Genomic DNA, 25,218 nt, shown 5'->3' with positions numbered 1-25,218 from the left:
GGCGGGGACTTGAGCAGTCACTCGAGCACCAGCGATACATGGTGCATACCTGAGTGCCCGATGCATACTCAAGTAGCGAGCACTTGCGCTCAATACTAACGACAACTTATTCAATATGATGACCTAATGTTATCAATTTCTGTGTCGTACCTCTGGGTTTAAAATGTTCACTATACTCCTTGATAAAATCCTTGAGGGGTCTAGTTTCCTAAATGGGGTCACCTGTGGGCCTGTGGGGGGTTTTCAACTATTTAGGCACATCAGGGGCTCTCCAAACGTGACATGGCATCTGCTCTCAATTCCAGCCAATTTTGCGTTCAAAAAGTCACACAGTGCTCCTTCCCTTCTGTACTCCGCTGTGCGCCCAAACAGTGTATTTTCCCCACATATGGGGTATTGGCATACTCAGGAGAAATTGCACAAACATTTTTTGGGTCCATTTTCTCCTCTTACCATTGTGAGAATAAAAAATGTGGGGCTAAAACATCATTTTTGTGGAAAAAGTTTGATTTTTTCATTTTCACGGCTCCATGTTATAAACTTTTGTAAAGCACCTGGGGGTTCAGGGTGCTCACCACACATCTAGATAAGTTCCCTGAGGGGTCTAGTTTCCAAAATGGTGTAACTTGTGGGAGGTTTCCATTGTTTAGGCACATCAGAGGCTCCCAAATGCAACATTGCGTCCGCTAATTATTTAAGCAAATTTTACATTCAAAAAGTCAAATGGCGCTCCTTCCCTTCTGAGCCCTGCCGTGCGCCCAAACAGTGTTTTTTCCCCACATATGAGGTATCAAAGTGCTCAGGAGAAATTACACAACAAATTTTGGTGTGCATTTTTTCCTGTTACCCTTGCAAAAATAAAAAAATTGGAGTCTATAATAACATTTTTGTGAAAAAAAGTTAAATGTTCATTTTTTTCTTCCACATTCCAAAAATTCCTGTGAAGCACCTGAAGAGTTAATAAACTTCTTGAATGTGGTTTTGAGCAACTTGAGGGATGCAGTTTTTAGAATGGTGTCACTTTTGGGTATTTTCTGTCATAAAGGCCCCTCAAAGTCACTTCAAATGTTATGTGGTCCCTAAAAAAATGGTTTTGCATATTTCGTTGGAAAAATGAGAAATCACTGGTCAACTTTTAACCATTATAACTTCCTAACAAAAAAAAATTTGGTCCAAAATTGTGCTAATATAAAGTAAATGTGGGAAATGTTATTTATTTACTATTTTGTGTAACATATCTCTCTGATTTAAGGGCATAAAGATTCAAAGTTTGAAAATTGTGAAGTTTTCAAAATTTTTGCCAAATTTCCAATTTTTTCACAAATAAACGCAAGTGATATCGAATAAATATTACCACTATGATGAAGTACAATATGTCACGAAAAAACTGTCTCAGAATCAGGGGGATCCGTTGAAGCGTTCCAGAGTAATTACTTCATAAAGTGACAGTGGTCAGAATTGTAAAAATTGGCCTGGTCTTTAACGTGCAAACCACCCTCAGGGGTAAAGGGGTTAAAGGGCTATTATGGTTAAAAATAAAAATAAAAAAAATAACAGAAACAAAATTTAACCGTGAAAAGTTATGTTCTGAAAAGACTTTCTGAATAAATTAGTAAAACCTTCATGAACTGTGGTTGCAGTCATTACAGATGCGAGATGTGATCAGTATAGACTTTTATCTCCTGGAAGGAAAGAAGGAATGTTCCCATTTACTGACGACTAAGGGAGACCTTGAAAACCACAGAAATGATGCACAAAGTGTCATTGAAAACCGTCTACATTTTTATTATACAATGAAACTGGAATGTCTGTTCGCATTAAGCTGGAAATTGGGTTTTCCACAAAGTATGTGTAAGAAATAAGTAAGATTTGGGACTAGTCTTCTAGTACTGACAATATACCTTTTGATTTGTGACAGATGCTTTGTAAAACATGTGCCCGGAAATACTTTATGGGAACAGAGGAATCCTATGTCTGTGTAGTAGCATTTGAATTCATTTCACAGCTTTGTGCGGATGCCTGATACACACAGGGTTAAATAATTGCGAGCTGGGAAGGAACATCCTGAGTGTGTGCTACTGTGCTCAGCATCCTGAGTTCCCATGGCAACGCCAGTCTTTCTGTCATACTCCTCTGCAGCTGCAGAATATCTGAAGTGCAGCACACTGGGCTTTTCTCCCTTCCAAATGCAGCACTGGCCTCTCTTGAAGCAACCATTAGTCTTCCTTCGAATGGAAATTGCCTCTAGGGAAAGGCTGAGCCGTATTATGGCTCTTCTAATTTTGGAATCCATTAGACACATCACCTTGCTGCGTTAAGAAGATGCTGTACTGTCAGTTAACTAAACACATAGGGATGAATAGGATGGTCGGGTTGTAAAAAAAAAAATCCCAAACCTGAAATTCCTATCCTAAATATGTAGTTAGAATCTTTGCTGCATTAATGCTCCATCTTGAAGGATTTGTTGAAGTAATCCCTTAAAATGTAAATGCTCATGATTAGTATAGGAAAATTGAGAGCCGCAGAACAGGCTGTACCATTAGCAGTGCAGCGACTGTGGCGGGAAGGATAGCAGTATATTCATTAGTTATGTCCCACGGCTGAAGGTTATGTAATGTATAGCTATTTACATCCATCCGTATAGAGCGCTGCGTGTGTCTGTGTCATAGCTGGGGATATCTGAAATGATTCCTGCCTGCCCCGTTTCCTTGGTAGTTCTGGGCGGAAAGCCAATGTTGTGCTAGGAATGTCAGGGCCCCAACTGGGTCAGACATATGCAGGCTCCCAAGTTAGGACACCAAGGAGTGAATAAGCCATTTGAATGGCAATAAGAGTAGCCCCCAAAAGACTTGCAGGAAATAGATCTGGGCACCATGGCCAAAGTGCAAATATGTGGAATGCAGATCTATATCAACTGTCAACAAATCTAAGAGGAACTTTATGGTGTGGGGCCTAGATTTACTTTGCTTCTTTGTCTCATCTGCTTTGCTTTTCAGGATATCAAAAAAATTCATTATGGATGTAGTGTACACAAGACATTTTCTGGATGTTTAAAGCTGGAGGGTGTGGACTTACTGAGCCACGGGTCGGGCTTACCCTGGAGGGGCATGACTAAATGTCTACCGGGTCCTCACCAGGACCTCTGGTGGTGAGGATAAGCTGGGCTGACGGTAGACACCAGGTACCACTCCAGGGCAGTCCCCAGGACTGCAGCAGCTGACCAGACGGTCTGGGGCATGGGTACAAGGTACAGGAGGGCGAGACAAAATAGTCAGATTGTCCAAAATCAGGGCAGGCAGGGTTCACAAAACAAAGCCAGAGTCAGGGAATGCGTAGTCAAACTGAGCGGGTAAACAGGCTGGGTCGATGACGGGAGACACAATACTGAGAAATGTATAAACGGGTAATAGCAGGCCAGGAACCAACGTTCGGGCGAGGAGTGGTAGGAGGAGCTGCCTAATATAGGCCCTGCTGGCACGGGATAGGCCTGGGAACCTAATCTCTGTGGGCTACAGAAATGTTAAATTCCTGCAGAGACCGACCAACCACCCTAAGGCTAAACAGAAACGACATGCAGAGGCAGCAGTGCTGAGGAGAGATGTAAGAAGCAAACTTAGTGTAGGGAAGCCACACGGTGAGTAGAGTGGCCCTGAGGAGGCACGCCGTGACACTGAGCGTATGGGAGCCATAAAGGAAATACAAATTTTCCAATATTTACTTCTAAACTTGTCAACTTTTTTGGTTGCTGCCCACAAGGAAAAAGATCTCACTGCCTGAAGGATAAAAGGCTTTTCTTTGTAGTCATCAAACGATGTGTATCTTCTGATTAATGAGGAATAATCATGTATGAATATCCTATATGACGTAATTAATCAAAAAGCCCAGATTGAGGGAGTATGAAAAATAAGTATTGAAGTTTATTATATAATATACAATAAATATAGTACAAAACAAGTGATTGGAAAAAGTGGATAAGGATAGACAATAAATCCCAAAACCCAGAACCCCATACAGAATAACCTTATAAGGATATTGAGATACAGTATAACAGCTAGCATGGAAAGCACCTGCAACATACAGTACAGACCAAAAGTTTGGACACACCTTCTCATTTAAAGATTTTTCTGTATTTTCATGACTATGAAAATTGTACATTCACACTGAAGGCATCAAAACTATGAATTAACACATGTGGAATTATATACTTAACAAAAAAGTGTGAAACAACTGAAAATATGTCTTATATTCTAGGTTCTTCAAAGTAGCCACCTTTGGCTTTGATGACTACTTTGCACACTCTTGGCATTCTCTTGATGAGCTTCAAGAGGTAGTCACAGGAAATGGTTTTCACTTCACAGGTGTGCCCTGTCAGGTTTAATAAGTGGGATTTCTTGCCTTATAAATGGGGTTGGGACCATCAGTTGTGTTGTGCAGAAGTCTGGTGGATACACAGCTGATAGTCCTACTGAATAGACTGTTAGAATTTGTATTATGGCAAGAAAAAAGCAGCTAAGTAAAGAAAAACGAGTGGCCATCATTACTTTAAGAAATGAAGGTCAGTCAGTCCGAAAAATTGGGCAAACTTTGAAAGTGTCCCCAAATGCAGTTGCAAAAACCATCAAGCGCTACAAAGAAACTGGCTCACATGAGGACCGCCCCAGGAAAGGAAGACCAAGAGTCACCTCTGCTTCTGAGGATAAGTTTATCCGAGTCACCAGCCTCAGAAATCGCAGGTTAACAGCAGCTCAGATTAGAGACCAGGTCAATGCCACACAGAGTTCTAGCAGCAGACACATCTCTTCAACAACTGTTAAGAGGAGACTTTGTGCAGCAGGCCTTCATGGTAAAATAGCTGCTAGGAAACCACTGCTAAGGACAGGCAACAAGCAGAAGAGACTTGTTTGGGCTAAAGAACACAAGGAATGGACATTAGACCAGTGGAAATCTGTGCTTTGGTCTGATGAGTCCAAATTTGAGATCTTTGGTTCCAACCATCGTGTCTTTGTGCGACGCAGAAAAGGTGAACGGATGGACTCTACATGCCTGGTTCCCACCGTGAAGCATGGAGGAGGAGGTGTGATGGTGTGGGGGTGCTTTGCTGGTGACACTGTTGAGGATTTATTCAAAATTGAAGGCATACACCCGATGACCAGGCCTCCACAGTCACCAGACCTGAACCCAATCGAGATGGTTTGGGGTGAGCTGGACCGCAGAATGAAGGCAAAAGGGCCAACAAGTGCTAAGCATCTCTGGGAACTCCTTCAAGATTGTTGGAAGACCATTTCCGGTGACTACCTCTTGAAGCTCATCAAGAGAATGCCAAGAGTGTGCAAAGCAGTCATCAAAGCAAAAGGTGGCTACTTTGAAGAACCTAGAATATAAGACATATTTTCAGTTGTTTCACACTTTTTTGTTAAGTATATAATTCCACATGTGTTAATTCATAGTTTTGATGCCTTCAGTGTGAATGTACAATTTTCAGTAATGAAAATACCGAAAAATCTTTAAATGAGAAGGTGTGTCCAAACTTTTGGTCTGTACTGTATTTACAGGTATACCTTAGGTATCCCAACCGTACTGGTGACTATTATGCAGAGGTATAAAGTCAAGTAGAAATCAATATTAAATACTGAATAATATATGGCTAGAAAAATTAAAGCCTACAATTTGTACCAAAATAGCGTATTGTAATGATATCCACAGAGAGGGCATGGAATATAAATAGGTTAATAATACCGCCCAGTTAGTTAATGCCCAGAATACCTGAACAATATGTTAGAGTAATGTCCACAAACCAAGTGACCAAAGTTCAAGATGCAACTAGCATAGGCAATGAAGAGTGAATAACCCACTGGAGCTGCAATAGTAAATACAAGCCCGAAAATAGGTTAAATGTCTGGGCAAAGTATATGTAAGGTATCCAGTGGGGATCAAAAAAAGTGCATTAGTGCAAATGGTGCAGACAGCAGGTGTGTTTCATGCATAGCATAGTAAGGAAAGAAAGTCATGAGCCCATCTTACAACAGATTCTGTAATAGAGCATGTAATGATGATAAAGTCAAAATACCTTGGGTCATGATGTGTAGGAAAGGGAGTGCAGGAGGGGACACACTGGAACCACATTTTCTTTGTAGTCACGCCTTCTTTTCCCAGTTAAGCTCCTTCCATGACCAATGAATGAGCATTATGGTGTTGATGAAGCTCTGGGAGATTTGCCAACTCCTCCAAAGGATCTCACCTTTTCTGAGAACCTCCCAGACTCTCCAGGAAAGTTGAAAACCCTACTGATTGAAAGAACATAATTGCTTGAGAAGAGGAGTAGTCTAAAGCTCCGGGGCCTGAGGGTTAAGGGACAAAATGCATAAATTTTAACATAGAATTGAGGGTTTTTGGTCTCTTCTTGACAGTGGAAAGATGGCAATTATTTGTAGTCACTCTCCATTCTACCATATGTGGTGCATAGGGTGCATTACTTAAATACAAAAACATTTAAGGCTGTGTGCCCACGTAGCATTTTTCAAGCGTATATGCTGCGGAATTTCCGCAGCGTAAACGCTTGAAAAACGCATGTATATCCGCACCCCATGTTCCCCAATGGGATTCCGCAAGTTCTATGCACATGCTGCGGATTTTTCCGCAGCGTTTATGCCGCGTTCAAAAATCCGCAGCATGTCATTTAATTTTGCGTTTCCGCAAGCGGAATTGCCTTTGTCCAATGCATAAAAAACGCAAGGCAATTCCGCATGTGGAAAACGCATGATAAACGCGCGAAAAATGCGCGATAAACGCGTGCGGAATTCCGCATGCGTTTTTCCGGGAGAGGACTTGCATTTATGCAGCAGAAATTTTCTGCTTCATAAATGCAACGTGGGCACATAGCCTTAAAGGGATTGTCGCATGAACAAAGAACATTTTAATTAATAGATCTGGAATAATAATAAAGTTCACAATTGGATGTGTTAAAAAAAAGACTGTGCCATGCTGATATAATCTTATAAATGTGCCCCTGCTATGTACTGTTATGTGCTGTGTCCAGCCATGCAGAACTACTCCGTTTGTGTGAGGAAACACAGTTCTTTGCCTGTTTTATCACAGGAGTGAGTGTTTCCGCCTTGTCATGTGAGCTTGTTATAAATCAAGTCAATGACATATGAGTTCAGCAGCCACGGTAGCTTCTATGTCACTAACTTGATTTATGATGAGCTCCAAGGACTGGAGAAACACTCGCTCCTGTGATTAAACAGACAAGGAATTGTGTTACCTGAGAAAGTAACTGCTGCAAGCCCCTACGGTTTTGCCTCTGTACTCAAGCACTGACTTATGCTTCCTTCCCTGGCCAGGAGCTGTGGCGTTAGCCAAGCATGAACTGGAGCTGCTCTGCATGGTCAAACACAGCAAACAACAGTACATATCAGGGTCACATTTATAAGATTATCTCAGCACAGGAACATTATTTTTAACACATCCAATAGTGGAACTTATTATTATTATTATTCCAAAATCTATTGACTAAAATGTACTTTGTTTTATAGGGTGGCACGGTGGCGCAGTGGTTAGCACTGCAGCCTTACAGTGCTGGGGTCCTGGGTTCAAATCCCACCAAGGACAACATCTGCAAGGAGTTTGTATGTTCTCCCTGTGTTTGCGTGGGTTTTCTCCGGTTTCCTCCCACACTCCAAAGACATACTGATAGGGAATCTAGATTGTGAGCCCTGATGGGGACAGCGACAATAATGTATGTAAAGCGCTGCGGAATATGTTAGCGCTATATAAAAATAAAGATTATTATTATATGGGACAACCCCTTTAAATAAGTTATTTATTAAACAAATTCTGCTTCTATATGTTATTCTAAGAAATGCTTCTGATCGATGAACTCAGTTTGTCCAAATGAGTATTTATTTATTTATTTTACTCACTTATAATCCCCGTTAGAAATGATATGCAAATGAGGTTGTAAGTGCTCTGAGTGGGGCAACTGTGTCAGTTGCTAGCTCCATTCTCAGCCTAAGGCAAGAGTCACAGGGCCATATAACTCAGATGAGAATCGCAACGCCGTCGACTGGCCGTTGGCTCTCCCGACCAGATTGGGACCGCATGTATTTCTATGCAGCTGTCACACTCGAGCAGAGGGGCAGTCCAAGCATTACGTTGCGATCCTCGTCCGAGTTATACGGCCGTGTGACCCTTCCCTATTCCCCTACCCACTGGTGATTGACTTGCTGCAGCTGTTCAGTCAGCCACCTGACAGAACAACTGTCAGCAAAGTTAGGTCCTCTGGAGCTGATGGTGACGCAGCAGAGTTGGTTCAGATCTCCACAGGCAGAGCTTAGCTCCAGGGCAGGATATGATGATGTTATGAGGTGGATGTTGCTGGTGCTGTGTAATGCAGGGCTGGTTATGGCGCAGCAATAATTCTAGGACACAGTGGGGTGCAGTCTTCAAGGTTTTACTTACAGTTATCACTCTGCTCCAGGTTACAACTGCCAGATTATAATCACCCACGTCGTCCTGCATTCACCAAGGAAGGTGTTCAGCTGCTCTCAGGTATTTCAGGAGTACTTAAATGGGACCCCGTTCTATGTTCCTTCCTCGGTTGTCTTTCTGCACTGGCTCTTACCCTTCTGCCCTGCGCCTCACAATCAGCGTCCCAAGTCAGTAGCCTCGGATCTTGTCGGGCGACCTGCAGTCCCCTGGACCCTATGCGGCCACCTTTTCGGTGATATAATTGTGGTAGTGGGCAGCAGCACCTTGAAAGTACAGTAGCCTCTGATTATCTAGCTGAGCCTGATTCTTCTCCACTAGTTTAGGGGCCAGACCCCTCTGCGGCCTGATCCCTCCACATCCGTGTAGATTCGGGCGCACGGGTGGCTTCCTGCACTCACCGTGCCCCTGGGATCCCCTCTGTCTCTGGAGCCTTCCCTCTGTTCCCGTCCTCTCTTCTCTCAGTCTTTCCTCCTGGGCCTCTCAGACTAAGCCCTCTCTCCTGAGCGGGGCTCCTTCTGAGCTCCCACTCCAGCTCTCTCTCCTCACCCTGAACTCCTGCTCCCAGCACTGGAGCAGGAGACTGGCCTGTTCTAGAACCTTCTACGTTCTTTTTATACTCCTTCCTGACGGTGCTCCCCTGAGCAACTTCCTCCACCCACACCCACTACATGGTTCCCCCTCTCTTGGTTCCCCCCCTTCCAACCAGGGACAGGGCTCAGCACTCTACATGTGAATCTTACCCCATCTGCTGGTCTGGAGTAGTGTAGTGTTGGATGCAGGTGGGTGGGTCCCGGGCAGTACTCCCTCCTTAACCTGAGAGTGGGGTACCACACCTGTGGGTGAGATGCAGTACCTCTGTGGTGACTGAACCTGCAGGGGCGCCACAGAAATGCCCACCAATCAGCTGCTACCATCTCTGACAGGATGTAAACAGTGAACTTAGCCAGAATAGTACAGCTTCATTCAGGGGCGGGCATATCATTGGTGCAACCTGTGTGCAACCTGTGTGGCCGCACCGGGACCCAAGAGGTAGCAGGGCCCATTTTCATCCGCAAAGCAGGTGGCATTGAGCTATTAGACTGCAAAGTGCCCATATACTGTTCTTGCACAGGAGCCCTCTCCTGTCCCGTGTCTGCCAGTGGCCTCATTCAATCTGCAGCTTGGTTACTACTCCCTTGAATAATATCTGAGCTGCAGACCTCAGCAGAGGCCACTACACATTGCAGGAGATGAGCTATTCTATCTCTGATCACTGACTACAACCGGCCTCCATCAGAGTTCACCACAGCTGATTGGTGGGGCGCTGGGTGTCAGACCCCTATCTAACGATCCCATAGAGAGGTCGTCAATATCACAAGTCCCCATTTAAGGTGTCATTAATTTGATATACAGATGTCAGTGAATTACTGCAATGACCAATAACACGATTCTGGTCTTTAAATCTGTTCACATTGGCATTTGTGGTGTTCCCAAGAATAACACAACATGCAGCACAAAAGAAATCGGGTGAGGTCCTATCAATGGAGGTCCACAGGCGCCGTTGGGATCTGCGTCCACCTTGCGTGGTTATTAAAATGTTGCAAATTTTAGTTTCACAAATTCTCATTGAAATACAGGAAATCCACCATAATACAGGAAGGTGACCTGGGACCCCTTACAGCACAGTTGTGGTGGTCTGCAGCACTTTTTACCCCAATCTTTGTACACCCCTGGATATTGATCCCTATAATAAAGCTGCACAGTGTTCCTCCAGCTTTTCCTGACTGCGCCAGTGGTAGAATCTGTCAGAGACAACACTAGCCTGTGCACGGGCAGCCCTGCCATCTCCAGGCGGATGCATGGACCCGGGCATCTGTGGGTGTAGCCTCCTACTCCTCAGGGTGGGAGCAGGGAGGGGTTCACTAGGAAAAAAAGGGGATTTCGGACAGCGGCGGCCCCGGCAGTTCTGCAGAGACAAGTATCGGCCGATGTACGGTGAATTCTTCCAAGAGCCGCCTCCTGCGACTTCTCATCCCCAATACCAGAGCCATGCCGTGCTGTGGAGGCGCCCAGCCCGCGGAGGGAGCGCTGAGTGCCGGGCGCAGCGCCGGGGGCCGTCAGCATCCCCCCAGGCTGGGGCTCCCCTGTAACTCGATGCACGCTGCTAATGCTCCCAGTATATTGTCCTCTCTTGTTTATGAAGCCTCCACCCACTGGCCCACCCTAGATTTAGCAGATCACGTGATCCCGGTAAGTCATTTGCAAGTACAACAGTTCTCTGTGTGCCCCCATTCATTTCCTGAGAAGTGCATTGAGCAGCTGTGTGTGTGTGTGTGTGTGAGAAGGCACAGACAGGGGACTGTAAGGCACATCAGACCCTTCCCTACTGCTCTGCAGCTTCTACTCAGGTCTGTGACTCTTCCATTTCTTACCAGCATTTACATCTGTGCCCAACACAGTCATATTCCATGTTCTCCATAGCTGTGTCATCATTGCCAGTCCTCCCTGATCAGAGCACTAATTGTGCTGATCATCTGTCACTGTGGTGGTCTTCATTGCCTAAACTTGCAGATCTGATCATTTGCATCCCATCATAGGGGAAGGGGGGTTATATGGCACTGACATATATGCTAAGTGTCTGGGGGGGTTTAGGACTTTCTTGTTGTGTTTTGGAAGAAAGTGCATTGACCTGCTTGTCATCAGCGCCCCCCATCCAACCCCCTGGTCATCATTGTCTGCATGGTAATGATGTACTGCTGTCACTTGCCTCATAAAAGTAGTCAGAGGGCTGGCCTATGGCAGTAATTATCAATGAAGGTGGAGGTGGTCTTGAGTTGACAGCTCCTAAGTTTGCATGTTGATTTAGCATGGTCAGAAGCCAGCAGCACACAAAGAGCAGCTGCTGTCCTAGGTCTGTAATGAGACCACCGAGGACTGACCCCCTGACATTAGTTGCTGGCAGTGTGGATTTGCTTCTTGATCTGTGATCTTCCTTTGTGTGCACTGAGGCTTGTGGCTATCCTGTATGAGGGATACATAAATGCTGTACATTGTGGACAGATTCTATTTATTACGTTTGTATCCATGAAATAACAGGCGAGGTAGCAATCAGCATCCCTACTGGAGACATTGGTGCTGTCACAGCTGTCAGTGGCATTGCATAAATATATATTAATGCATAATAAATGGTATATGACACAGGGAATGTAACTGAGAGGATGCCCATTCTAATATTGCTCCGATATGGCATCATAGTGATCACCAGTGGCCAGCCTATGGAGATGACCACCGCTTTTATCTGCAGGACTCCCCCAGTTTGGCTTCCTTCACTCTTGCGGTGACATCATGATTATCATTTCTAATACTCATCCAAGGACATGGTTTTCAGTTTTTGGGAAGTTGTTGGGTTTGTTTTGCTTTGTAATTACTGATGTAATGTCAAAGTTAGGAAAAAAAAAGCCTGAACATTTTGGGGAGTGACTGAGCCCCCCATCTATTGTATACAATGTACAAAGAGCCATTCCAAGGCAATGGGCAGTATTCTTGTATAGCAAGCCCTGCTACATGGCTGCAGCTGATCACCTTAGTGTTAGCTGCTTATAGTCAGCTGCTAAAAGCTGTGTTCAGTGTGAAGCATTAGCACAGGCAGAATCTGTAATCTGGATAAAGGGACATTTAGCATAGCTGCTTGGTTGGAGATATTTAAAGGCTGCCTGTGTCTTGGTTGGGTATTTAGTGGTCTTGACTAATGATCTGTTTAGCACGAATAGCTATTGGTTCTAAGATTGTTTCCTCTCCATCATTCGCTCCTGTCATGGAGAAAGAAAAGAGCCATTTACAATACAGGCATGTGCAATGCGAGTCCCAACACAGACATCTGTCAGTCAGGGAGACGTCACCAGCCTAATCCATTGTGACTTCTGCATTCCTCTTTCTCCCTTCGTTTTCCTCTATGTCGTCATGGATCTGTTCCTATATCTGTATATGGTGCAGAGCCATGTGACGGTTTACACATTCTATTGCATGCACTGCAGAAATGAAAAGCAAATCCAATACTGGGACTGGGATTGCTCGGGATTATTCCAGCAACGTGTGTTTGTTTACAAGATATGGCGGCTTTTAATAAGAAAAGTTCTTTTAGATCAGTTTTTTTTTGAGTGCAGAATTATCACGTTTGTGTATATTAGGAGTTTCCCAACGCTGTAGATTTGTCATGTTTTACTTTAGAAATCCAATAATGATTCTTGTGAATGCAAAATGTAACACTTCAAAGGAAACAGAATGTCAGACATGGGTTTATTTTTAACCCCATGTATATGAAGCCTGGGGAAAGTTCAGCTCTCTGGAGTTTGGTGGATTATCAGCTCTGTATGGACATCGGGTTATATATTGATCAAAATGAAATAATAATTCTGCTATTTATTTATTTTTAAGAGATACATTGTGATTAAATTTGCATAAATGTACTGTTTCGCCATCTACTACATCTATTGCCCATGAGACCATTTCTGTAAAGTCCTGGAGGGCATTTGGAGGAAATTAAAATAACCTGCACAAGCCCCTTTCCCCCCCCAGGCTGTTTTATGATCAGAGTATCTACAGACTGTGAACATAATACAGGCTGTCCTAAATGGCAGCTTGCAGTGTGCTGATAGTTCTGTAATATAACTGCAGGAAATGTGGGTATCCCACAGCTTGCAGGTTTTTATTGCAAAATTCTTACAGCTGATTTCTATAACTTTTATTTCCTCAGTATGTCTTAAATTATGCTATGGGTTTGTTGAAAATCTAAAGAAAAAAGAATAAGATCACACAGGTCATAGTATCACGAATGGCGGGGACTCAGGTTGAGTTCCCACAATGAATTTTTAGTGAGTATTTGATGCTGCGTATTTTCACGGAGCAAAAAATGCAGCGTCTTAACCCCTTCACGACCTATGACGTATAGATGCATTATAGGTCATGTCTCTCCCTTTGATGCGGGCTCCGGCGCTGAGCCCGCAACTTTTCCGTGATTTACCCATGGCTCTTAACATGTTAAATGTTGCTGTCAGTCTCTGACAGCGGAATTTAACATGATCTCGCCTGAAGTGCGTCACAACCCCTGCCCATCGGTGCCCCTGTCACATGATTGCGGGTCGACGATGGGTTGACATGACAACCAGGGGTCTGCAGAAGATCCCCGTGCTTGTCATCGCTGATCTGCTATGAACACCGGCCCTGCTATGAGGACCACAAGCGATCAGACGATCGCAACTTCAAATCTCCTAAGGAGACTATTAAAGCAAGCAAAAAGTAGAAAAAAAATGTTTTTTAAAAAATTCTAAATAAAATAAAAAAAATACACATTTGGTTTTGCCGCCTTCAGAAATGTCTGATCTATCAAAATATAAATGGAATTAATCCAATCGGTAAATGGCATAACGAGAAAAAAAATCAAAACTCCAGAATTACGTTTTTTTGGTCGCCGCAACATTGCAATAAAATCCAATAACAGACGATCAAATCATCATATCTACCCCAAAATGGTATCAATAAAAACATCAGCTCGGTGCACAAAAAGTAAGCCCTCACCCAGCCTCAGATCCCGAAAAATGGAGATGCTACAGGTTTTGGAAAATGGAGCCATTTTGTTTTTTTTTTTTTACAAACTTTGCATTTTTTTTTCACCAATTAATTTAAAAAAGAACCTATACATGTTAAGTATCTACAAACTCATAATGACCTGGAGAATCATAATGGCAGGTCTGTTTTAGCATTTAGTGAACATGGTAAAAAAAAAAAATCGTTGAATTACACTTTTTTTTGCAATTTCACCGCACTCTGAATTTTTTTCCTGTTTTCCAGCACACAATATGGTAAGACCAATGGTGTCGTTCAAAACTAAAACTTGTCCCACAAAAAAAACAAGCTGTCACACGACCATATTGATTGAAAAATAAAAATGTTATGGCTCTGGGAAGAAGGGGAGCAAAAAACAAAAACGCAAAAAAACGGAAAATCCCAAGGTCATGAAGGGGTTAAGCTACGTTCCCATGATGAGTTTTTGGTGAGTATTTTACGCTGCGTATTTTCCTGAAAAAATCCAAGTAACCTATTCTACTTAATGGGTGCAGAAATGGTGCAGAAAATCTGCAACATCAAAAACTCATTGTGAGAACGTTCACACGGAGCATGCAAACTGATCTATGGTGTGTCTTTGAAATCATCTCAATTTCTCTCACGGATACGCTGAGTTTTATGTGCGGATTTTCCTCATAGAATTGCATTAGACGCAGAGAATCCGCATGTAGAAAAAGAAGCGTACACTGTTTTTGTGCGTTTCTGCTGTGGAAAAACACACTAAAGACACTGGTTAAGCTAAATATGACCGTATCAATAAAGTTTTGTTAAAGCCAAATACCAGGAAATATAAAAACAGCTTTATTTAAAACATAACAAAGGCATAAAAAAATGAGACAAAAACCCTCAGCATCAAAAATGTGATAAAACGCACTCAAAATGCAAACACTCTAATTTAGCTGAAAGTAGCAGAAATGTTGCAAAAAATCTGCAATGGCAAAAACCCACCAAATACTCATCATGGGAATTGAGCCTTAGGGCTCGCTCACACGAGTGTATAACACGGCCGAGTGCTATGCGATAAAATATTGCATAGCACTCGGGACCAGTGTTATTCTATGGGGCTTCTCAGATCTGCGATTATTTTCTCATGCCGATTCAGCATGCTGCCCGTGCATCCTAGAATCGGATCGCACTCACCCATTCAAGTCTAAGGGTGCATGTGAAACATCGGACGGCACTCGGATGGCATCCAACTTCAGTGTGATTACCGCAGATGCCAGCAATGGAGGAGATGGAGAAATTGCTTTCTCCGTCTCCTTCGCACCTGTGCTGTGATTCTCTCATGCGAGATCGAAGCACTGACACTCGGTTCACGTTCACAGCAGAGTTTGAGCCGAGTGTCATTTGCATATCGCATCAAATGCTATACGCTAATGTGACTCCGGCCTTAACCCCTTAACCCCCGAGGGTGGTTTGCACGTCAATGACCAGGCCAATTTTTACAATTCTGACCACTGTCACTTTATGAGGTAATTACTCTGGAACGCTTCAACGGATCCCCCTGATTCTGAGATTGTTTTTTCGTGACATATTGTACTTCATGATTGTGGTAAAATTTCTTTGATATCACTTGCGTTTATTTGTGAAAAAAAACGGAAATTTGGCGAAAATTTTGAAAATTTAGCAATTTTCAAAATTTGAATTTTTATGCCCTTAAATCAGAGAGTTATGTCACACAAGAGTTAATAAATAACATTTCCCACATGTCTACTTTACATCAGCACAATTTTGGAACCAAAATTTTTTTTTTTTAGGGAGCTATAAGGGTTAAAAGTTGACCAGCGATTTCTAATTTTTCCAACAAAATTTACAAAACCATTTTTTTAGGGACCACATCACATTTGAAGTCACTTTGAGAGGTCTTTATGACAGAAAATACCCAAAAGTGACACCATTCTAAAAACTGCACCCCTCAAGGTGCTCAAAACCACATTCAATAAGTTTATTAACCCTTCAGGTGCTTCACAGGAATTTTTGGAATGTGGAAGAAAAAAATGAACATTTAACTTTTTTCACAAAAATGTTAATTTAGACCCAATTTTTTTTATTTTCACAGAAGTAACAAGAAAAAATGGACCCCAAAATTTGTTGTGCAATTTCCCCTGGGCACGCAGATACCCCATATGTGGGGAAAAACCACTGTATGGGCGCACGGCAAGGCTCGGAAGGGAAGGAGCGCCATTTGACTTTTTGATTGTAAAATTTGCTTGAATAATTAGCGGACGCCATGTTGCGTTTGGAGAGCCCCTGTGTGCCCAAACATTGGAGCTCCCTCACAAGTGACCCCATTTTGGAAACTAGACCCACCAAGACACCTATCTAGATGCATAGTGAGCTATTGGAACCCCCAGGTGCTTCACAAATTGATTCGTAAAAATGAAAAAGTGTTTTTTTTTTTCACTTTTTCATTTTTACGAATCAATTTGTGAAGCACCTAGGGGTTCCAAGTGCTCACTATGCATCTAGGTGCCTTGGGGGGTCTAGTTTCCAAAATGGGGTCACTTGTGGGGGAGCTCCAATGTTTGGGCACACAGGGACTCTCCAAACGCAACATGGTGTCCCCTAACAATTTGAGCTGACAATTTGTTAGCGGACACCATGTTGCATTTGGAGAGTCCCTGTGTGCCCAAACATTGGAGCTTCCCCACAAGTGACCCCATTTTGGAAACTAGACCCCCCAAGGCACCTATCTAGATGCATAGTGAGCAGTTGGAACCCCCAGGTGCTTCACAAATTGATTCGTAAAAATGAAAAAGTGAAAAAAAAAACACTTTTTCATTATTATGAATCAATTTGAGTTAGCATCGGGTACTCAGGTATGCACCATGTACTGCGTGTGCTCGAGTGACATGCTCGAGTCCCCGCCCGGATGTTTCACGGTTATTAGACACCCAAAAAAAAACATGCGGGGATTGCTCGTGCATGGCAGGCAATCCCTGCAAAGTTTTTTGGGCCGTGAAGCATATGGGGCGGAGACTCGAGCATGTCACTCAAATACCCACGATACTCAATGCATACCAGAACACCCGATGCAAACTCAAGTAGCGAGTACTTGCGCTCAACACTAGTCGCCATATCGTCATCTTTTTTTCTTACTTTTGAAAAAAATCCCAACCCCATCACAACCCCAACCCCAGCCCTAACCGTAGCACAACCCTAACCCTAGCGCAACCCTAACCCTAGCGCAACCCTAACCCTAGCACAACCCTAACCTGAGAGTTTATTTTTTACGCCGTTCCTCATGCGGTATAAGTGATTAGACGACCTTATTCTTCGGGTCGGTGAGACTACAGCGATACCAGAATCATATGGGGTTTTTATGATTGACAGCTGTCACACACACTAAAAGACGCATTTTTTGTAAAATCTAGTTTTTGCATCGCCATATTTTGAGAGCTATAATTTTTCCAGATTGTGGCAGACAGTCATTTGACAGCTTGTTTTTTGCGGGATGAGTTGACGTTGTTATTGGTGCCATTTTCAGGCACGTGACATTTTTTGATCGCTTTCTATTCCGATTTTTGGGAGGCAGAATAAACAAAAACCAACAATTCAGGAATTGTTTTTTTTTTTTTTTTATTATTCTGTTCCGCGTGTGGTAAAATTGATAAGGCAGCTTTATTCTTCGGGTCAGTATGTTTACAGCGGTACCACATTTATATCGTATTTCTATGTTTTGCACTTTTACATAATAAAAGCAATTTTATAGAAAAAAATATTTTTTAGCATAGCTTTATTCTGAGAACTATATCTTTTTTATTTTTCGGCTGATGGAGCTGTATGGTTGCTTGTTTTTTGCGGGACGAGATGACGTTTTCAGCGGTACCATTTTTATTTATATTTGTCTTTTTGATCGCGTGTTATTCCATTTTTTGTTTGGCGGTATGGTGATAAAGCATTGTTTTTTGCTTTTTTTTTTTTTTTTTTTACCGTGTTCACTGAAGGGGTTAACACTGGGACAGTTTTATAGGTCAGGTTGTTCCGGACGCGGCAATACCAAATATGTGTACTTTTATTGTTTTTTTATTTTTGGTGGATTATTTTTTTTATTTTTTTTTTATATTTTTACAATTTTTTTTTACATTTTTTTTTTTCACTTTCTGACAGTCTTTAAACTTTATTACTTTGTCCTACTATGGGACTTTCACTTTTTTTTTTCTGATCGCCTGCATGGCACAGGAATGCAGCACCATCCCTGTGTCATGCAGGCTGTCAGCGCTGGACAGGGAGAAGATTGTTTGGAGATGCACTGCGCATGTCCAAAAAATCTTCCTGCTGTCTCGTGACCCGGATGTTGTCATGATGACATCGGGTCATCATGGCAACATCCTGGAAGCCACGGCAGTCAGCACAGGAAGCCGGAAGAGGAGGTGAGTATCTGCGATCACCTCCCCTTGCTTCCGCAATGCTGCGATCGACTTTGATCGCAGCATCGCGGGGGTTAATGTGCTGGGAGCGGTGCAGGACCGCTCCCTGCACATTGTCACAGCTGACACCCGGTACTATCAGCTGACACCCGGCGGCGATCGCGACCGCACAGCCTGTGTGCACGCGCGATCGCCATGACGTACTAATACGGGTCTGGCTCTTAAGTCCCAGGGCACAGACGCGTATTAGTACGTCAAATGTTGTTAAGGGGTTAAAGGGGTTTTCCCATGAACAAAAGTTGATTTTAATCAATAGATCTTGGAATAATAATAATTTCCACAATTGGATGTGTTTAAAAAAAATGATCCTGTGCTGAGATAATCTTATAAATGTGCCCCTGCTGTGTACTGTGTAATGGCTGTGTCTGACCGTGTACTGAACACGGTCTGATCATACCACATCTCCTGGGCACAGGAGGAAGGAAGAGAGTATACAGACAGTATTCTTTCTTTGAAGGAAAATCTTGTTTAAAAACAGTGAAATATTTTACCTCACAGAAAGAATCAGCTGTGATCCCCTGTTGTAATGTCTGTATACTCTTTTGCTTCCTCCTGTGCCCAGGAGCTGTGGTATGATCAGACCATGTTCCTGTATGGTCAGACACAGCCATTACACAGTACACACCAGGGGCACATTTGTAAGATTATCTCAGCACAGGAACATTTTATTTAAACACATCTAATTGTGGAACTTATTATTATTCCAAGATCTGTTGATAAAAATGAACGTTTGTTCGTGGGAAAACCCCATTAAGGGTATGTACACACAGGATGTATTTGCTGTGGCATTTCTACAGTAAATTTGCAGTAACAATATCTACACTAAATTGCACGGCTATCGCTGCGGTTTCCGCTGTACTGCACGTATACCTCCCCCATCACTCTTGGCAATACAAAGGGTGAAGTCCATAGTGAATACCTGCAGCAGAAGTTGACATACTGTGGATATCAGATGCACAGCGCTGGTGAATCTACACTGTGGGTTCTCTCTACAGCGCATGGATGACATTATATAAAGCCTTGTCCACAACACTGTCACCCTAATGATTGAGTTCTGCTGATAAGCACAGCTATCGTATGTATAGTATGTTTATGTAATTGCTTGGACATTGTAAGACATTGGCCCTTCTGGTTTTCTTGTCTGAATCCAGTTTGAAGAAATCTATCGAGGCTTGAATGAAGGGATCATCTGCCTTCTCCACAGGAGCAGCACCTGGCAGATGACCCTTTGAAAGGGTATGCTACAAACTGCAGTTATGTTGCCAAATTTCTGACTGAAAATCTATTGTATGTATCTGAATGCGGTTGTTTCTGCATCTTGTGCTGTGATTTCTGTGAAAACCCCATTGAGATGAATGAGGCAGTGGCATCAATTTCTTATGTTAACATACCTTAATGGTGTATTCACATGGAGTTTGAAGCTGATCTGCTGCAAAAATCCACATTAAAAAAATGATTCAAATACTTTTTCAATCCTCTTTGATGTGGGAGAGGACCTGCTTCAAAATCCATGTAAAAAAAAACCAAACTCTATATGAACATATCCAAAAGGTAGAAATCCACTTGATTACGGAGCAAGATCAACTAAGTTTGAAAACCTACTGAGAACTTACTTGATGAGAGTTGAGTGTTTCTCATAAGATGACACATATTGTACCCATCTGTACTACATAGCAGGCAGTGAGATGAGTAATGTAATGTTGTTACATATGCTGCTTTAAGTAGAATATCAGCTTTAAAGTCAAGATTTAACAAGTCACTTTTAAATAGCTTTACAAACTGTAGTGCTGTAGTGTGGCTTTCAGCTGGAGAGCCTCATTCAGTAGACCTGAGAACTACATGTGGCTTCCGAGTTACCAGTTCGTGAACACTTCTCGAAGCGAGGTCTGATCAGAAATTGTATTCCATAGTCCTTCCTAGTTATCTATGTAAGTGTATAAATATACCTACCAATTGTCATCTTCCCAGGTTTTCAGCACCACCGCAGTCCTCTTGTGGTCCATGTGATGTGAAAGTAGATCTGACAGTTACTTGTATGTGGACTTGAAGTCACTTTCTCAATATGAGGCAATGTTGTGAGTGTTATCTATTTAGGCTATGTTCCCACAATGGGCTTTTGATGTTGCAGATTTTCTGCACCATTTCTGCACCCATTAAGTAAAATAGGTTACTTGCATTTTATTGAAAATATGCAACGTAAAAAAAACTCCCCAAAAAGTTATAGTGGGAACGTAGCCTTACACTAGGAAGGCAGCAACTCCCCTAGGCCATGTTCACATGTTGAGTATTTCATGAGTTTTTTTACCTCAATATTTGTAAGCCAAAACCAGCAGTGGGTGATAAATGCAGAAGTGGTGACGTGTTTCTATTATATTTTTCCTCTGATAGTTCCACTCCTGGTTTTGGCTTTCAAATACTGAGGTAAAAAAACTCATGAAATACTCAACATGTGAACATAGCCTAAGCCCGCCTTCACACATCCATATAAAACATGTAGATTATAAAACAGTACTGGTGTCATCAGTGTATTCCACCAGTGTGTCCATTTTTACCATTAGTGTGTCATCAGTGTTTTTCTGGCATGATTAATGAAATATATTACAGAGCTTCTCCTATACTTTGCAATGATAACCACTGACCGCACACGTTGTAAAAAAACGGACATGTCTCCATGTGGTTTGCACAGACATGTGCAGAGCACCATTTGTTATAATGGGTACGTGTGTTATCCGTGAAAAAAACAGATACCACACGAACTGGAAACACAGACGTGTGAAGGAGGCATAAGGCCGCGTGCACACGTTGAGTATTTGTTCCACTCCTGGTTTTGGCTTACAAATACTGCGATAAAAACTCACTAAATACTCAATGTGTGCACGTGGCCTAAGGTGGAAAAATTGCAAAGCAATCACCTGGTACTGGAATGGCACTGGAAACCGAAGAAGACAGCGATCCATAGGTATTTTAATAGACTTACACACCATTAGGCTACGTTCCCATGATGAGCTTTTGGTGCCTTTTTGATGTTGCAGAATTTCTGCACCTATTATTTGAATTGGGTTTCTTGTGTTTTTATCGCGTTTTTAACTCTGCGTTTTTTTCTCTGTTTGGTGTGTCATGCTGTAAATAAAGCTGCTTTGTTATTGATACATCCTGTTTTTTGCTTTAACAAAACTTTATTGAAATACTTTGGTGCAAATTAGATGCATTTTTGATGCGGTTCCACCGCGTGTGCGTTTTTAACCTGTGGAATTTCTGCACCAAATGCAAGGGAAATTCTGCACAGAAAACCCAGCGTACCCACGAGAGAAATTGACATGCGGCGGATTTGAAGCGCGTACCGCAGGTGAGTTAATGCAGCGTTAAAAAGAAGCACAATGGGCATAACATTTCTATAAATCCCATACACTTTGCTAGAACTGTAAGGCTATGTTGCATTTTTGCTGCGTTTTTTTCCTGCAGCATAACTTGCTTTCTTGGCATTAAAGCATCTGATTACAAAAAGCAGATTTTATTGCATTTTTGCTGCGTTTTTCAGGATCCCAACGTTCAGCTTTGCTTCCACCACAGAAGCATGACCACAGGTCACCAATGCAAGACATATGTGAAACCATAAAACCATTTTTGGAAAAAGGGCAATTTGATCAAATTATTTAGTGGAAAAAAATTATGTCTGAAAAAATAGTGACTATTCTGAACAAAAATGTTCATATAAGTTCATGAAAAAATATACAACTACAAATGTAACAGAGGGGGAGGTGAATTGATTTGGCAATAGTTTATCTAAGACATTGACAGTGCATTGAGCTTGTAGGGCACTGTTTACTTTCACACTTTGGTCTGTCACCGGTATTGTTTAATTTCACACCTTGGTCAGCCAATCCTACACATCACTAATTTAATTAAACTGTTCTAATCCAAACTGCCATTCTCAACTGCCATGAACACCAAGACGTTATGGGAAAATCACAAAAATAAATGGGTTTCACATACTGCTGTACCTGCTTTTATTTCACTAAAAAGGCAGCAAAACCTGACACCTGCTTTTTTTGCTGCGTTTTTACTCTTACCCATTGCTTTCTATGGGTGAAAAAAAAAACGCTGCAAAAAGGCTGAAAGAAGGGACATGCTGCTGTTTTCAGAAACACAGCAGTTTTCCAAATCAGTCAGGAGAAAAAAAATGTGTGTGCATGAGATTTCTGAAATCTCATAGACTTTGCTGGTGCTGTAAAACACAGCTTAAAATCTGCATAAAAAAAAAACAAAGCAAAAAATGCAACGTATGAACATAGCCTAAGACGCTGCATTTTTGACGAAGGGAAAACACGCAGCGTCAAAAAGGTATCAAAACCTCATCGTGGGAATTTTTGCTGAGACTCTTTAACCCCTTTACGACATAGGGCGTATTAGTACGTATCTGTGCCCTGGGACTTATGGACCAGATACGTATTAATACACCCTGCCGATTTTGCCCGCACACAGGCTGTGCGGGTGCGATCGCCGCCGGGTGTCAGCTGATTGACACAGCTGACACCCGGGGCTATGTGCAGGGAGCGGTCCCGCACCGCTTCCGGCACATTAACCCCCGCAATGCTGCGATCGAAGTCGATCGCAGCATTGTGGTGGCTAAGGGGAGGTGATCGGTGTACTCACCTCCTCTTCTGGCCTCCAGCGCTGTCTGCCGCGGCTTCCTGGATGTTGCCACGATGACCCGATGTCGTCATGACAACATCCGGGTCACCAGACAGCAGGAAGATTTTTTGGACACGCGCAGTGCATTTCCAAACTATCTTCTCCCTGTCCAGCGTTGACAGCCTGCATGGCACAGGGATGGTGCTGCATTCCTGTGCCATGCAGGCAATCAGAGAAAAAAAAGTGAAAGTCCCATAGTGGGACAAAGTAAAAAAACTGTCATAAAGTGAAAAAAAAAAAAAAATCCACCAAAAATAAAAATATAATGTACCCATCAATAAATATTATTATGAAAAAAAAAGAATAAAAGTACACATATTTGGTATTGCCGCGTCCGGAACGACCTGACCTATAAAACTGTCCCACTAGTTAACCCCTTCAGTGAACACGGTAAAAAAAAAAAAAAACGAAGCAAAAAACAATGGTTTATCACCATACCGCCAAACAAAAAATGGAATAACGCACGATCAAAAAGACTAATATAAATAAAAATAGTACCGCTGAAAACATCATCTCGTCCTGCAAAAAACAAGCCGCCATACAGCTCCATCAGCCAAAAAATAAAAAAGTTATAGCTCTCAGAATAAAGCGATGCTAAAAAGTAATTTTTTCTATAAAATTGCTTTTATGTAAAAGTGCAAAACATAGAAAAACGATATAAATGTGGTACCGCTGTAAACGTACTGACCCAAAGAATAAAGCTTCCTTATCAATTTTACCACACGCGGAACAGAATTAAAAAAAAAAAAAAAAGAAACAATTCCTGAATTGTTGGTTTTTGTTTATTCTGCCTCCCAAAAATCTGAATAGAAAGCGATCACATGCCTGAAAATGCATCAATAAAAACGTCAACTCATCCCGCAAAAAACAAGCCGTCACATGACTCTGTCTGCCAAAATCTGGAAAAATTATAGCTCTCAAAATATGGCGATGCAAAAACTAGATTTTACAAAAAATGCGTCTTTAGTGTGTGACAGCTGTCAATCATAAAAACCCCATATGATTCTGGTATCGCTGTAGTCGCACCGACCCGAAGAATAAAGTCGTCTAATCACTTATACCGCACAAGGAACGGCGTAAAAAATAAACTCTCGGGTTAGGGTTGTGCTAGGGTTGGGATTTTTTTCAAAAGTAAGAAAAAATGATGACCATATGGCGACTAGTGTTGAGCGCAAGTGCTCACTACTTGAGTTTGCATCGGGTGCACGGGTATGCACTGAGTATCGTGGGTATTTGAGTGACATGCTGTAGTCTCCGCCCCATATGCTTCGCGGCCAAAAAAACTTTGCGGGGATTGCCTGCCATGCACGAGCGATCCCCCGCATGTTTTTTTTTGGGTGTCTAATAACCGTGAAACATGCGGGGCAGGGACTCGAGCATGTCACTCGAGCACAAGCAGTACATGGTGCATACCTGAGTACCCGATGCAAACTCAAGTAGCGAGCACTTGCGCTCAAGACTAATGACAACTTATTCAATATGATGACCTAATGTTATCAAATTCTGTGTCGTACCTCTGGGTTCAAAATGTTCACTATACCCCTTGATAAAATCCTTTAGGGGTGTAGTTTCCAAAATGGGGTCACTTGTGGGGGGTTTCCACTGTTTAGGTACATCAGGGGCTCTCCAAACGCGACATGGTGTCTGCTAACAAATTGAATGGAAAATCGGCTCAAATTGTTAGCGGACACCATGCTGCGTTTGGAGAGCCTCTGTGTGCCTAAACATTGGAGCTCCCCCACAAGTGACCCCATTTTGGAAACTAGACCCCCCAAGGCACCTATCTAGATGCATAGTGAGCACTTGGAACCCACAGGTGCTTCACAAATTTATTCATAAAAGTAAAAAAGTATTTTTTTTTCCACTTTTTCATTTTTACGAATCAATTTGTGAAGCACATAGGGGTTCCAAGTGCTCACTATGCATCTATATAGGTGCCTTGGGGGTCTAGTTTCCAAAATGGGGTCACTTGTGGGGGGTTTCCACTGTTTAGGCACACAGGGGCTCT

The 25,218-nt window shown here is 42.5% G+C and overlaps 1 protein-coding gene across 3 annotated transcripts in view; it reads left to right on the top strand.

The window, feature by feature from the left end:
• The first annotated feature begins 10,559 nt into the window (after positions 1 to 10,559).
• Positions 10,560 to 25,218, top strand: part of KLF12 (KLF transcription factor 12) — a 248,115-nt gene continuing 233,456 nt past the window's right edge. For 2 of the 3 annotated variants that reach the window (XM_073663971.1, XM_073663970.1), the window contains exon 1: positions 10,753 to 10,874. The gene's annotated coding sequence lies outside the window, so the exon portion shown is untranslated. Of the gene's footprint in view, positions 10,717 to 10,752; positions 10,875 to 25,218 lie in introns of those variants that run through there. The other variant, XM_073663972.1, reaches the window with a different exon arrangement.

Source organism: Phyllobates terribilis, unplaced genomic scaffold (assembly GCF_046119375.1).
Source record: "Phyllobates terribilis strain yellow unplaced genomic scaffold, ASM4611937v1 Scaffold_2__4_contigs__length_985480577, whole genome shotgun sequence".
NCBI lineage: Eukaryota > Metazoa > Chordata > Amphibia > Anura > Dendrobatidae > Phyllobates > Phyllobates terribilis.
Note: the sequence above shows the minus strand (reverse complement) of the source record. Positions and strands in the feature narration are given on the sequence as shown.